The following is a 16,577-nucleotide window of genomic DNA, read 5'->3' as shown; positions in this document are numbered from 1 at the left end:
TGAAGCATTTCCTGAGGAGTTCGTCAAAGTTGCCAGTTCGTTTCCTGAGGAGTTCACTGAACACGTTCCTCGAAGATCCCAGTTCATTTCCTGAGGAGTTTGTCAAAGTTGCCAGTTCGTTTCCTAAGGAGTTCATCGGACATATTCCTTGGAATTGACAGTTTGCTGACTGCCCTAAAAAATTTGGATTCGTGCATACCCACAGTTGCGTGAGTCACTTTTATAAATTTTATAGTCATAGATACCTTTCATTGATTCTCTTTCCCCAGAGAACTCTAACTAATACGGACGGTTTGGGAAGTTTTCCCTAACAATTTCTTTGGATAGTCTTCCTAGACCTTTACCCTTCTCTTCCCCTTCTGGAACACCAATGACTCTTATATTTGGACGTTCTATATTGTCCATCATATTCCTGAGGTCCATTTTGATTTTTTCTTATTTTTTCCCCATTCTTTCAAAAATTTTGTTCTTTTACTTTCCAGTCTGTCCTCTTTGAGGTTGCTGATTCGCTGTTCAGCTTCCTCTAATCTAGTACTGTGAGTATCCAGAATCTTTTAAATTTAGTCAACAGTTTATTTTATTTCCATAAGATCATCTTTTTTAAATTTACTCTTGCAATTTCTTCGTGATCCACTAGGGTCTTCTTCATGCCCTTTATATCCTGTGCCATGCTCTTGTTGTTCATCTTTAGTTCTTTGATTACTCGCCCCAAGTACTGTGTCTCCTCTGATCTTCTGATTTGGGTGTTGGCGTTTATGTTATCCATATTGTTTCTTCATATGCTTTAAAATTTTCTGTTATTGTTGGCCTCTTGGCAATTGCTTAACTTAACAGGATTCTTTTAGGATATGTAGGCTTATTAGAACAATTATCTCTAATTTGTCAGATCTACAGCTTGGTAGAGCACACTTTCTCTAACCAGCAGGTGGGGTCTGCAAGCCACCTAATCCCCTCAAACCAGTTCGCCCCAACTTTGTCTTTGTGGTGAGTGGGGGTCTGAATCTTTTTGGGGTCCAACTGTGCACCAAATTTCCGTGTGTAGTTGGTGCTGCCAACCCTAAATGCAGGGGTTGTGTCTGAGCAGTTAGGGAGGGAGGGCAGCTTTAATAATCAAATCTCCCAGGTGTTCCTGGAGATTTAAAGCTGTTGCAGGAGTCTAAACCTTCAGTTCAGGCTTGCCACAGTTTGTCTCTGCCACTGACCCACAAGTCCTTGGTATTGGTGGATGGTCCCTGGGACTTCCCAGTGGGTCCCTCTTCCAAGCTGTACCCTCCCAGGGCCTCTGCTAGGGAAGACTGTGCTACGGTACAAGTGAGCTCAGCTCCCCAAGGGAAGTTCTGGGCCGCAGGATCATGTAGGGGCGTTCCTAGCCTGTTGAAATGATGGCTGTATGAGGTGTGTTAATTTCCCCCTTTTCACACACCTCCACGTTCCTAGCTCCAGGACAAGTAGCTGAGGTGTGTGAAAGGCTATCGTCTACCCCAGCTATCGGGACGTGTGTGCGTGTTGCTAGAAACATTTCCCACGATGCTGAGTTGTGCAGCACAGCTCTGGGCTGCGGTGCTGGGCGCCGGGCAGGAGCATTCTCAGCCCGCGGGGAAGATGGTTATATGGGGCATGGCTATTTTCCCCTTTTTCACTGACCTCCACATTCCTAGCCCTGAGACAATTAGCTGTGGGTGTGTGAAAGGCTATTGTCCATGCCAGATATTGAGGTATGCCCACGGGTTGTGGGGCAGCAGCTCCTGCTGCACTTCACTGTGCAGCTCTTGATGCCAGATCCGCAGCCGCTTTTGGGTTTTTAAAACTAATCTGGTTCCAAATGCCAACCCCCAGTTTCCCCAGACCATGGCCACTGGTTCTCCAGCAGACTCACTCACTGGTTTCCAGAACACAGACTCCTGGTTTTACCAAGTGCACAGTCCCCATGCATCTAGCAGACTTTGTCCAGCTGGTGCCTTGTTGGAACTGATGCTCTGGATCACCTTCTGTCTTTAACTAGTATTTTTCATGGGGATTTCTTCTGCCCTGTCTCTCCTAATCCACCGTCTTCTGGAACTCTTCCTTCTATTGTTTTTTAACTTGCCCTTTTCTTTTATTCTGCCCTGACTCAGTTACTGCCACAATTAACTATTTTCCAGGATTCTGAAGAAGATGGCTCTGCCAGTTTTTTTTGAAATTCAATTTTATTGAGATATATTCACAAACCATGCAATCATCTGCAGTGTACAATCAGTTGTTCAGAGTACCATTATATAGCTGTGCAGTCATCACCACAATCAATTTTAGAATATCTTCATTAACACACGCAAAAAAAATTATAAAAATTAAAGTAAAAAAGAGAAAACAAAACATCCCATTCTCTCCCCTCCTTGCTATAATTCATTTACTTTTTGTTCTCATTTTTCTACTCATCTGTTGATACACTGGATAAAGGGAGTGGGAGTCACAAGGTTTTCACAAGCACATGGTCACACAGTGTAAGCCATACAGTTGTACAATCAAATTCAAGAATCAAGGCTACTGGGTTGCAGTTCATCAGTTTCAGGTATTTCCTTCTAGCTATTCCAATACACTAAAAACTATAAAGGGATATCTATACAATGCATAAGAATAACCTCCAGAATGACCTATCTATTCCATTTGAAATCTCTCTGCAACTGAAACTCTATTTTGTTTCATTTCTCTTCCCCCTATTGGCCCAAGAAGGCTTTTTCAATCCCATGACACCAGAGCCAAGTTCATCCCTGTGAGTCATGTCCCATGTTGCCAGGGATATTTATTCTCCTGGGAGTCATGTCCCACGTTTGGGTGGGGAGGGCAGTGAGTTTACCTGCTAAGTGGGCTTAGAGAAAGAGGCCACATCTGAGCAACAAAAGAGGTTCTCTTGGGGTGAATTTTAGGTACAATTTTAAGTAGGCTTAGCCTCTCCTTTGCAGTAACAAACTTCATAAGGGCAAGCCCCAAGATCAACAGCTCAGCTTTCTAAATTGGTAGTCCCCAATGTTTGTGAGAGTATCAGTAACTCCCCAGGTGAGGAAGTTTAATATTTCCACATTTTCCCCCAGTCCCTCAAGGGGGCTTTACAAATACATTTTTATTCTCTGCTCAAATTACTCTGGGATGTATCAGGGCTTCACACTAACCTGTACAAACCAAGCAGATTTCACTTCCTATTCAAAGTTCCATGTAATTATGGTGTTTGAGTAAACTTACCATACAAGTTAAATTACATAGTGTGCTAAAAAATATAGATTTTATACCTAATAAACATTTCTTCCTTCAGTCTAACAAAAGGTTAAGGTTTTAAAACACTGTCACTGTTGTCCTTTACCCTTTAGTCTGATTTACCTTAGCCCAAACCAACTCCATTTTGTTCATATTGCTACTTGAAGTCTGATCACTTTTTCAGACTCTATATTAGCTGTATGGGATAATAGTGACATTCATAGCTGCCGGACTCTGGCTCTGAGTCTCAGGTGTCACACAGATACCCAAAGTTCTAGGGACTGACCAGGTTATACTCAAAGAGCCCAGCATCTCAGAATTTAGAAACAGTCACTACAACTCAGAAGTAGATGTAACTTCCATAAGAGCTTACAGTCTAGGAACATTTACAATAAGCCTTCCCCTGATAACCTATGCTCTCAAATTCAATTCTCAAGAATTTGCACATTATAGTTAGTCCATATTAGTAAGGCATTATGTTTCTCTTTTCATTTCTGGTTTATTTCACTCAACATACTGTCCTCAATGTCCACTCACCTAGTTGCATATCTCACAACTTCATTCTTTCTTGTAGCAGATCAATATTCTACTGCATGTCTACACCACAGTTTGCCATTCTGTTCATCAGATGATGTACCCTTAGGCCACCTCCATCCTCTGTGTATCATGAATACTGCCACCATAAAGTCCACTGTGCAAATGTCCATTCATGTTCCTCTTTCAGTTCTTCCAAGTATATACCCAATAATGGAGTTGCAGGACCATATGGCAACCCCATTCTTAGCTTCCTCTGGAACCACCACACTGCCCTCCAGATGGGCTGCACCATCCTACTTCCCCATCAACGGTGATTAGGTACATCCTTTTCTCCACATTTTCTCCAGCACTTGTATCCCTCTGTTTATTTTTAAACAGTTTTATTCACACACCACACGTTCCCTCCTAAGTGAACAATCAAAAGTTCCCAGTCTAATCACGTAGTTATACATTCACCACCACTATTTATATGAGGATATTTCTAATTCTTCCACAAAGAAAGGAGAGGAGAAAAAAGAAAAAAGAAAAAGAAAAAAGAAAAAAAGACAACTAAAAAGCAACAAAATGAAAAATAAAATACAATAAAAAGGTCAGAAAACAACACCAACGCCAAGTATCCCACACCCCTCTCTTATAGACATTTAGCTTTGGTATATTGCCTTTGTTACAATTAATGGAAACATATTACAATGTTACTGTTATCTATTTGCAAACTCTAGTTTGCATTGATTGTATTTTTTCCCCAATACCATCTCATTTTTCAACACCTCAGAAAGTTGACATTCATTTGTTCTCCCTCATGTAAAAACATTCTTATATTTACACATTTAATCACAATCATTGACCACTCTAGGTTTCACTAATTTATACAGTCCCAGTATTTATCTTCTATCTTTCCTTCTGGTGTCCTAGACATAACCCTAATCTTCCTTTCAACTGTACTCACAGTCATCTTTGTTCTGTGTACTTACAATATTGTGCTATCATCACCCAGTATTGTGCCATCCACTTCTGGATCTATATAATAAATCCTGTTGAACATTCTATACTCCTTCAGCATCAAATGCCTGATCTTTACTCTCTTTCTATCTCCTGGTGTCTTCATTTATACACTCTTCTCCAAATCTGTCTCTCCTATCTTTTCCTTTCTGTCTGCAGCATTCCCTTCAGTATATCTTGTAGAAAGGGTCTCCTGTTCACGAACTCTCTCAGTGTCTGTTTATCTGTAAATATTTTTAACTCTCTCTCATTTTTGAAGGATAGTTTTGCCAGATACAGGATTCTCAGTTGGCAGTTTTTCTCTTTCAGTACCTTGAATGTATCATCCCACTGCCTTCTCGCTTCCATGGTTTCTACTGAGAAATCCACACTTAGTCTTACCAAGCTTCCCTTGTATGGGATGGATTGCTTTTCTCTTGCTGCTTTCAGAATTCTCGGTCTTTAACATTTGACAATCTGATTAGTAAGTTTCTTGGAGTAGGTCTATTTGGATCAATTCTTTTTGAGGTATGCTGCACTTCTTGAATCTGTAATTTTCTTTCTTTCATAATAGTTGGGAAATTTTCATTGATTATTTCCTCTGTTATTCTTTTTGCCCCCTTTCCCTTCTCTTCTCCTTCTGGGACACCTATAACACGTATATTGATGTGCTTCATGTTGTCCTTCAGTTCCCTGAATCCCTGCTCATATTTTCCCATTGTTTTCCCTATCTGTTTTTTGTTTGTAGGATTTCAGATGTCCTGTCCTCTAATTCCTGAATCCCTTCTTCTGCCTCTCCAAGTCTGCTGTTGTATGTCTCCATTGTGTTTTTCATCTGTTCTATTGTGACTTTCATTCCCATAAGTTCTGCCATTAGTTTTTTTCAAGCTTACAAATTCTTCCTTATGATCACCCAGTCTTCTTTATATCCTTCATCTCTTTTGACACATTTTCTTCCAACTCGTTGATTTGATTTAGAAGATGTGTTTGAACATCTTTAATTAGTTGTTTCACCTCTTGAATCTCAGTTGAGGTGTTAGTCTGTTCCTTTGACTGGACCACATCTCCGTGTTTCCTGATGTGGCTAATAATTTTTTGCTGTCTAGGCATCTGATTTCCTTGATTAATTTATTCTGGAGGTTGTTTTCTGTTTTGCCTTGGGTTTTCTTGTTGGTTTTCTTTGATCTATTTATTTGTTTCTTTTACTGACCAGTTGTCAGATTGGCTCTGCCCCCATCTTCCCCCAAAATCAGGCACCTATCGTGGCCTGCCACAGAATGGGAGGTAGGTACTGGGCACCCCAGCAAGTTCACTGTGTGTGGTAATATACATCTGCTGGCTTCTGGTGGTGCTGTTTCCCTTGAACTTTCCAGATTGTCCAGCAGACGGCACTGTTCAGTAACTTGATAGTCCTCAGAGGCTACTTTGCCTCTGAGCACAGGCTGCATCCACACAGGTGAGCTGAAACTGCAGGATTCCTATGTCCTCACTTTGCCAGCCACGATCTGGCTAGATGTGGGGATACAGCTGTGGCAGTACTCCAACTGTCTCCAAGGAAAGGAAATGGCCGCTGCCTGCTGCTTCCCTTAAGGGTGGGGGAAAGGTTTTCAGACCCAAGGCTGGAAGCACAGTCTCTGTCCATGTTTTCTCAGTCTCTTTGTCCCACATTGACGTGGGCCTTGAAATGTCCTCCTCTATTCCCCAGGTCTTCAAACAGTGGGGTTATGTCTCACTGCTGTGAAAGACTTTAAAATCTGTGTCCCTGGTGGGAGGGTTCCCATCTGCTGATTCTATGCCTTTCCCACATGGAGACTGAGTGAGGGGGAGGGGAGATGTCTGGCTGCTCTGGGATGGAAGATTCCTACCTGATATTTCTTCTCTTTCTTTAATTCAGCTTCTGCAGGGTCCTTTTCCAGTCTATATCCTCCTCCAGAGTTTCAAACAATTCAGAATTGTCCTTATTCTCATTGAATCTCTGGGGAGGAGTTCTCCGTAGCTGCTTACATCGCCATGTTGATGACATCACCTCTGCCAGTTTTTATTAGCTGTTCAAAGATTCTGTGGGAGAATGGCACTCTGGAGAATCTTACACTGCCATCTTGGTCAACTGGAACAGGACACAATCACTTGAGATGGAAAATAATGGTAAAAGGAGTTCTGAACTGTATTTAACTTTGTTTGACTATTTAACCCTCCTTTCACCTTTGAATTTTAGGAAATATACATGGAAACTCAAGTTTCATAATTGAAACATACCTTCAAATCTAATGAAATAATTATTTAATCTGTAAATATTTTCTGTCTTGTGATCCACACTGTCTGATATGAAACATTTCTTAACTATACCATAGGACTGGATCCCAGAAGCAAGGCTGACCTAAAAAGTCACTGACCAAAGTAAAAAGTCATCTTAAGGGTTTGGAAAATTGAAATATAAAGCAAAGATAGTTGCAAAGTTGTATTTCAAGTAACGGGCAAAAGAGCTACTATACGCATTTTAGTTTGACTAAACCTATATATTCCAGTTATACTGTATAACTTAGAACCTGTCCAGCAATCCAATGTAAAATATACGAAACCTTTTTACCAATGATTCAAAGCATATAATTGCAAAGAGTATAATCTACTCTTCAATGCTAGTTCCTTTAAATGATATATGAATATCATTTTAAGTATATAAAATGAGATACTATGGCCTAGGTAAGGTAAAGGAATGGACCATGGATTCTAAAGTCAGATGTGGAGTATATTCATTGACATTTTGCTTGTTTTTTGTTGTTGTTGTTGTTGTTATCCTACAAAACGGACAGTTAAAATTCCACCAGGTTGGTGCAGGGCAAGATGGCAGAGTAGTGAGGTGTATGTTTTAGTTACTCCTCCAGGGCAGTAGGTAGAAAGCCAGGAACTGCGTGGACCAGACACCACAGAGCAATCTGACTTTGGGCATACTTCATACAACACTCATGAACATGGAACAGCTGAGATGAGTGAAATCTGTAAGTTTTTGTGGCCAGAGGATCCACGCCCCTCCCTGCCAGGCTCAGTCCCATGGGAGGAGGGTCCACCAGCACTGGGAACGAGGAAGGAGAACTGCAGTTGCGGCCCTTATCGGAAACTCATTCTACTGATCCAAACTCCAAGCATAGAAAAACTGAAACCAGACACCAGAGAATATGGAAGCAGCCAGCCCAGCCGAGAGGAGATAGGGATAGCAAAAACAGCAAGAAAAACCCAAAAATATAAAGAGGAAGATTTTTGGAGTTCTAGTGAACATAGAACGGGGAAGGGCAGAGCTCAGGCAGAGTCAGGCCCATATGCAAATCCAGAAGGCAAGTTTCTTTGCCTGAAAAACGGGTTTCTCTGCTCCCTGGAGTGTTCCTTAATGGCCCGAAATGCCTTGTCTCTTAGCATTTCAAGAACCCATTAGATCTGCAAGAAGGACCTCTTCCCGCTCTTTTTTTTTTTTTATCTTTTGCTAAAACAATTACTCTAAGAAGCCCAATACAGAAAGCCTCAAAGACTTGCAATTTGGGCAAGTCAAGAAAAGAGCAGAACTAAGAGAGCTCTGAGACACAAGGCAATAAGTCCAGTGGCTGAGAAAATTCACTGAACACCACAACTTCCCAAAAAAAGGGGGGCGTCCCCTCACAGCCATCTTCCTGGTGGGCAGGGAACACTCCTGCCAGTCGCTGGTCACACAGCCCAGAGCTGCCCCAGACAACCCAGTGTGACGGGAAGTGTCTCCAGCACACACCACAAAATTGGGCATGGACATAAGCCTTCCCTGCACCCTCAGCTGGTAGTCCCAGAGTTGGGAAGGCGGAGCAGTGTGAATTAACATGCCCCATTCAGCCATCATTTCAGCACACTGGGAGCAACCCTACACAGCCCTGCAGCCCAGAACCTACCCTGGGGGGTTGGCGCTCACCTGAGACATAACACAGGCATCCCTCAACAGAGGACCTGGGGGTGCATGGCCTGGAAGAGGGACCCATTCACAGGTCTCAGGGGCCATACGCCAATATCAAGGATTTGTGGGTCAGTGGTAGAGACAAACTGTGGCAGGACTGAACTGAAGGATTAGACTATTGCAGCAGCTTTAAATCTCCAGGAACACCAGGGAGATTTGATTGTTAGAGCCGCCCCCCCTCCCTGACTGCCCAGACACACGCCCCGTATACAGGGCGGGCAACACCAACTACACACGCAAGCCTGGCAAACCAATTGGACCCCACAAGACTCACATCCCCACTCACCACAAAGACAAAGCAGGGGAGAACTGGACTGAGGGGAATAGGTGGCTCGTGGATGCCACCTCCTGGTTAGTTAGAGAAAGTGTACTCCACGAAGCTGTAGATCTGACAAATTAGAGATACAGTTTTAATTGGTCTACAAATCCTAAAAGAACCCTATCAAGTTAAGCAAATGCCAAGAGGCCAAAAACAATGGAAAATTTTAAAGCATATGAAAAAAACAGATGATATGGATAACCGAAGCCCAAACACCCAAATCAAAAGATCAGAGGAGACACAGTACTTGGAGCAACTAATCAAAGAACTAAAGATGAGCGATGAGACCATGGCACAGGATATAAAGGAAATGAAGAAGAGCATGGCACAGGATATAAAGGACATCAAGAAGAACCTAGAAGAGCATAAAGAAGAAATTGCAAGACTAAATAAAAAATAGACAACCTTATGGAAATTAAAGAAACTGTTGACCAAATTAAAAAGATTCTGGATACTCATAGTACAAGACTAGAGGAAGGTGAACAACAAATCAGTGACCTGGAAGATGACAGAATGGAAAATGAAAGAACAAAAGAAAGAATGGGGAAAAAAATCGAAAGAATAGAAATGGACCTCAGGGATACGATAGATAATATAAAACGTCCAAATATGAGACTCATTGGTGTTCCAGAAGGGAAGAGAAGGGTAAAGGTCTAAGAAGAGTATTCCAAGGAATTGTTGGGGAAAACTTCCCAAATCTTCTAAACACCGTAAATAAACAAATCATAAATGCCCAGCGAACTCCAAATAGAATAAATCCAAATAAACCCACTCCGAGACATATTCTGCTCACGCTGTCAAATACGGAAGAGAAGGAGCAACTTCTGAAACCAGCAAGAGAAAAGCAATTCACCACATACAAAGGAAACAGCATAAAACTGAGTAGTGACTACTTAGCAGCCACCATGGAGGCAAGAAGGCAGTGGCATGACGTATTTAAAATTTTGAGCAAGAAAAACTGCCAACCAAGAATACTTTATAAAGCAAAGCTCTCCTCCAAATTTGAGGGAAAGCTTAAATTTTTCACAGACAAAGAAATGCTGAGAGAATTTGCTAACAAGAGACCTGCCCTACTGGAGATACTAAAGATAGCCCTACAACAGAGAAACAAAGAAAGGGAGAGAAACATGGAGAAAGGTTCAGGAATAAAGACATTCAGTATGAATACGTTAAAGGATATTAATAGAGAGAAAAAATATATATGACAAACATAAACCAAAGGATAAGATGGCTGATTCAAGAAATGTCTTCATGATTATAACACTGAATGTAAATGGATTAAACTCCCCAATTAAAAGACATAGATTCGCAGAATGGATTAAAAAAAAAAAATGAACCATCAATATTTTGTATACAAGAGACTCATATTAGACACAGAGACAAAAAGAAATTGAAATTGAAAGGATGGAAAAAAATATTTCATGAAAGCTATAGCCAAAAGAAAGCAGGAGTAGCAATATTAATCTCAGATAAAATAGACTTTAAATGCAGGGATGTTCTGAGAGACAAAGAAGGCCACTACATACTAATAAAAGGGGCAATTCAACAAGAAGAAATAACAATCATAAATGTTTACGCACCCAATCAAGGTGCCACAAAATACATGAGAGAAACACTGGCAAAACTAAAGGAAGCAATTGATGTTTCCACAATAATTGTGGGAGACTTCAACACATCACTCTCTCCTATAGACAGATCAACCAGACAGAAGACCAATAAGGAAATTGAAAACCTAAACAATCTGATAAATGAATTGGATTTAACAGACATATATAGAACATTACATCCCAAATCACCAGGATACACATTCTTCTCTAGTGCTCATGGAACTTTCTCCAGAATAGATCATATGCTGGGACATAAAAGAAGCCTCAATAAATTTAAAAAAATCGAAATTATTCAAAGCACATTCTCTGACCACAATGGAATACAATCAGAAGTCAGTAATCATCAGAGACTTAGAAAATTCACAAATACTTGGAGGTTAAACAACATGCTCCTAAACAATCAGAGGGTTAAAGAAGAAATAGCAAGAGAAATTGCTAAATATATAGAGACGAATGAAAATGAGAACACAACATACCAAAACCTATGGGATGCAGCAAAAGCGGTACTCAGGGGGAAATTTATAGCACTAAATGCATATATCAAAAAGGAAGAAAGGGCCAAAATCAAAGAACTAATGGATCAACTGAAGAAGCTAGAAAATGAACAGCAAACCAATCCTAAACTAAGTAGAAGAAAAGAAATAACAAGGATTAAAGCAGAAATAAATGGCATAGAGAACAAAAAAAAAAAAAAAAAAAGAGAGAGGGTAAATAACACCAAAAGTTGGTTCTTTGAGAAGATCAACAAGATTGACAAGCCCCTAGCTAGACTGACAAAATCAAAAAGAGAGAAGACCCATATAAACAAAATAATGAATGAGAAAGGTGACATTACTGCGGATCCTGAAGAAATTAAAAAAATAATAAGAGGATACTATGAACAACTGTATGCCAACAAACTGGATAATGTAGAGGAAATGGACAATTTCCCGGAAACGTATGAACAACCTAGACTGACCAGAGAAGAAACAGAAGACCTCAATCAACCCATCACAAGCAAAGAGATCCAATCAGTTATCAAAAAGCTTCCCACAAATAAATGCCCAGGGCCAGATGGTTTCACAGGGGAATTCTACCATACTTTCCAAAAAGAACTGACACCAATCTTACTTAAACTCTTTGAAAACATCGAAGAAAATGGAACACTACCTAACTCATTTCATGACGCTAACATCAATCTAATACCAAAGCCAGGCAAAGATGCTACAAAAAGGAAAACTACAGGCCTATCTCCCTAATGAATACAGATGGAAAAATTCTCAATAAAATACTTGCAAATCGAATCCAAAGACACATTTAAAAAATCATACACCATGACCAAGTGGGGTTCATTCCAGGCATGCAAGGATGGTTCAACATAAGAAAATCAATGTATTACAACACATTAACAAATCAAAAGACAAAAATCAAATGATCATCTCAATAGATGATGAAAAAGCATTTGACAAAATCCAACATCCCTTTTTAATAAAAATACTTCAAAAGGTAGGAATTGAAGGAAACTTCCTCAATATGATAAAGAGCATATATGAAAAACACACAGCCAACATAGTACTCAATGGTGAGAGACTGAAAGCCTTCCCTCTAAGATCAGGAACAAGACAAGGATGCCCATTGTCACCACTGTTATTCAACATTGTGCTGGAAGTGCTAGCCAGGGCAATCCGGCAAGACAAAGAAATAAAAGGCATCCAAATTAGAAAGGAGGAAGTAAAACTGTCATTGCTTGCAGATGATATGAACTTGTATCTGGAAAACCCTGAGAAAACAACGATACAGCTACTAGAGCTAATAAACAAATTTAGCAAAGTAGCGGGATACCAGATTAATACACATAAGTCAGTAATGTTTCTATATGCTAGAAATGAACAAACTGAAGAGACACTCAAGAAAAAGGTACCATTTTCAATAGCAACTAAAAAAATCAAGTAACTAAGAATAAACTTAACCAAAGATGTAAAAGACCTATACAAAGAAAACTACATAACAACTCTACTAAAAGAAATAGAAGGGGACCTTAAAAGATGGAAAAATATTCCATGTTCATGGATAGGAAGGCTAAATGTCATTAAGATGTCAATTCTACCCAAACTCATCTTTAGATTCAATGCAATTCCAATCCAAATTCCAACAACCTACTTTGCAGACTTGGAAAAGCTAGTAATCAAATTTATTCAGAAAGGGAAGATGCCTCGAATTGCTAAAGACACTCTAAAAAAGAAAAACGAAATGGGAGGACTTACACTCCCTGACTTGGAAGCTTATTATAAAGCAACAGTTGTCAAAACAGCATGGTACTGGCACAAAGATAGACATATTGATCAATGGAATCGAACTGAGAACTCGGAGATAGACCCCCAGACATATGGCAATTGATCTTTGATAAGGCCCCCAAAGTCACTGAACTGGTACATAACATTCTTTTCAACTAATGGGGCTGGGAGAGTTGGATATCCATATCCAAAAGAATGAAAGAGGACCCCTACCTCACACCCTACACAAAAATTCACTCAAAGTGGATCAAAGATCTCAATATAAAAGACAGTACCATAAAACTCCTAGAAGATAATGCAGGGAAACATCTTCAAGACTTTGTATTAGGCGGCCACTTCCTAGACTTTACACCCAAAGCACAAGCAACAAAAGAAAAAATAGATAAATGGGATGTCCTCAAGCTTAGAAGTTTCTGGACCTCAAAGGAATTTGTCAAAAAGGTAAAGAGGCAGCCAACTCAATGGGAAAAAAATTTTAGAAACCATGTATCTGACAAAAGACTGATATCTTGCATATATAAAGAAATCTTACAACTCAATGACAATAATACAGACAGCCCAATCATAAAATGGGCAAAAGATATGAAAAGACAGTTTTCTGAAGAGCAAATACAAATGGCCGAGAAACACATGAAAAAATGTTCAGCTTCACTAGCTATTAGAGAGATGCAAATTAAGACCACAATGATATACCAACTCACACCAATTAGAATGGCTGCCATTAAACAAACAGGAAACTACAAATGCTGGAGAGGATGTGGAGAAACTGGAACTCTTATTCATTGTTGGTGGGACTGTATAATGGTTCAGCCACTCTGGAAGTCAGTCCGGCACTTCCTTAGAAAACTATACAGAGAGTTACCCTTTGATCCAGCGATTACACTTCTCTGTATATACCCAGAAGACGTGAAAGCAGTGACACGAACAGGTATCTGCACACCAATGTTCATAGCAGCATTATTCACAATTGCCAAGAAATGGAAACAACCCCAATGTCCTTCAAGAGATGTGTGGATGAATAAAATGTGATATATACACACGATGGAATACTATGCGGCAGTAAGAAGGAACGATCTCGTGAAACATATGACAACATGGATGACCCTTGAAGACATAATGCTCAGCGAAATAAGCCAGGCACAAAAAGAGAACTATTATATGCTACCACTAATGTGAACACTGAAAAATGTAAAACAAATGGTTTATAATGTACAATGTAGGGGAACTAGTGATAGAGAACAATTAAGGAAGGGGGAACGATAATCCAATAAGAACAGATAAGCTATAATGGGTAAATTTAACGTTCTGGGAATGCCCAGGAATGACTATGGTTTGTTAATTCTGATGGATATGGTAGGAACAAGTTCACAGAAATGTTGCTATATTAGGTTACTTTCTTGGGGTAGAGTAGGAACATGTTGGAAGTAAAGTAATTATCTTAAAAAAAAAAATTCCACCAGGTTATTACAAGAAAGTTATCCCTAAAATAATCCTTCACTAGAAAAGCAGTGAAGTCAAAAATAAAACAAAGACTTTACCCAAATTCCAAGTTAGAAAACTGCCTCGCAAACCACTGTTTTCCAGACAGTGGCAAGGCTGGCTCACCCTCTTTTATATTCCACCCAAGAAATAGGCTGATAGAAGATATGGGGCAAATTCTCAGAGGAACACTGAAAATAAGAGAAATAGAAGTCAACTGACTTGTATTCTCCCAGTCAGATGACACACGATTGTATTTTCTACTGAGTTATAAATTATACGACTAATTTTTGTGTTTGCAGCCCATTCTTTTTGCTAGAGGATATGGAAGTAATTCTGGGAAGAGCATATAAATAGGGAATCGCTACCTAAGACAATAGGAAGATGGTACACAAGTACTTATCTCTGATCAGTTCACTGGTGTCTTCAGGAACAGATGAATTACTTCCCTGACAGCTGAGGCAATCTGATGGCTGCCTCAGAGTCACTATTGGTAATTTTGAGAGCCAATGGAAGAAAAAACCAGAATACAAGACCTCATCAAGTGATAAGCCATACTGCCTAAAAGGTATAGATGAGCAATCTTGATACTGATCTCTGGCACAATTCTAGAGTATGAAATAAGTTTATGAGAATTTAGGAAAGAATGTGTTGATAACTAAAAGACTAGTTAGTGGCTTCACTAACTATCCTGACTCCATTTAATTTTTTGATATATTTACTAATTTAGTGGATCAAGTAATGCCACAGACCATGTGAATCAGATCCTCTAAAAGTATCTAAGGAATCTCCCACAATATTCTTGAGGGTAAGAGTATTAAAGACAGATTAGATGAAAGATTTATCAGATATCGAAAGCAAAGTCAATAATGGCAAAAGAAACAACTATCTTCTGCACCATCAGCAGGTTCTTTGCAGATTAGCTAAATGAATACACATTAAGTACTTTATAAAGTTTCAAGTTTTCAATTGTCACAAAACTAGAAATAATATGTAAATACCAAACTATTTCAAAGGGCTAGACAATTTGGTTAGAAACGGCAAGATGGAAATGAACACAAAGAACTACAAAGCATCCTTTCTTTAATCTACTTTCTACAGGAGCGCACTGAGAAATGAGATTGCTACTAGAAATGGATGGCCTCCACTAGGGGTCCGGAATCCCAATCATAGGTGCAATGACACAGGAGATGTTGCCTGGACAGGAGGGATTTGCTCCAATACACTACTATAAAACACACAGCTTTCTAATAAATGAATCAGTTGTGCTGAAGGCCAACACCTCCTTCCACTAAATATAATCCAAGCAGAGCATAAAATAGAATTTGTTAGGGATGCTGTCAAAAGATTTATGTTCTTTGTAGCTCACATGACCTCTATGTTCCCTTCTAAGTCTAAAAGCTACAATTAAATATACATATATACACACAGTATATATATATATATATACACGTATCAGAATCAAATTAAAATATCATCAAGTTTTCATATCTTTTCAAATAGTTAAACACTTAAGACAAAATAGTAGGGAGTATTTACATCAAACAAATCTCTGCTAAAGCTGTGACTGCCCGCTTTTTTGGTGTTCTCACGTTGTATCACTAACGAGATTTTTTACACTCTCTCTGAAGTCTCTCTGTGGTACTCAGACACATTAATTAAAAAAAATAACTGTATTCTAGAATAGGTATATTTGCTTTTAAATAAATTAAATGAAAACTAATGTTTTCAAAATACATATAGATGAAAACACCTTTCAAGTTGCAAGGAAACGGTTACTCAACTTGAATTGGGCAATCCCTAAAAAAATCCCGAATGGGTTGAGGAGCGCACTTTAGGCCGCTGTTTCTCTCTCCATAGTGCCCCAACCTCTACCTAGTCTCTGGAAGAGCAAGGGGAGAGAGAGCACCAAGCCTGGCCTTCTACAGGGAAGCATTCTGAACTGGAAGAGAGATTCCCACCTACTGGTTAGGGGCACTAAGGAATCTAAAATTAGTACAAGTGAATCAAATTATTTTTAAATAATTTTTAGGGAAAATAATGGATTTATTTTTCAACTTTGTATTTCAGGAAAAGTTTCTTTAAAAGCACACCTGTCAAAGACAAAAAGAGTCCACTTTAAAGAGTACAGATTCTCTCAACTCACAAAAAGGGTCTGCCTCTACTTTTCTCTTCAAAATTTGTTT

General features: G+C 39.4%; 1 protein-coding gene across 1 annotated transcript in view; it reads right to left on the bottom strand.

Annotated features, from left to right (window-relative positions):
* Nucleotides 1–16,577, bottom strand: part of LOC119507764 (F-box/LRR-repeat protein 21-like) — a 64,061-nt gene that overhangs the window by 26,730 nt on the left and 20,754 nt on the right.

This window comes from Choloepus didactylus, chromosome 13, assembly GCF_015220235.1.
Source record: "Choloepus didactylus isolate mChoDid1 chromosome 13, mChoDid1.pri, whole genome shotgun sequence".
NCBI lineage: Eukaryota > Metazoa > Chordata > Mammalia > Pilosa > Megalonychidae > Choloepus > Choloepus didactylus.
This window is presented reverse-complemented; position numbering and strand designations above follow the sequence as displayed.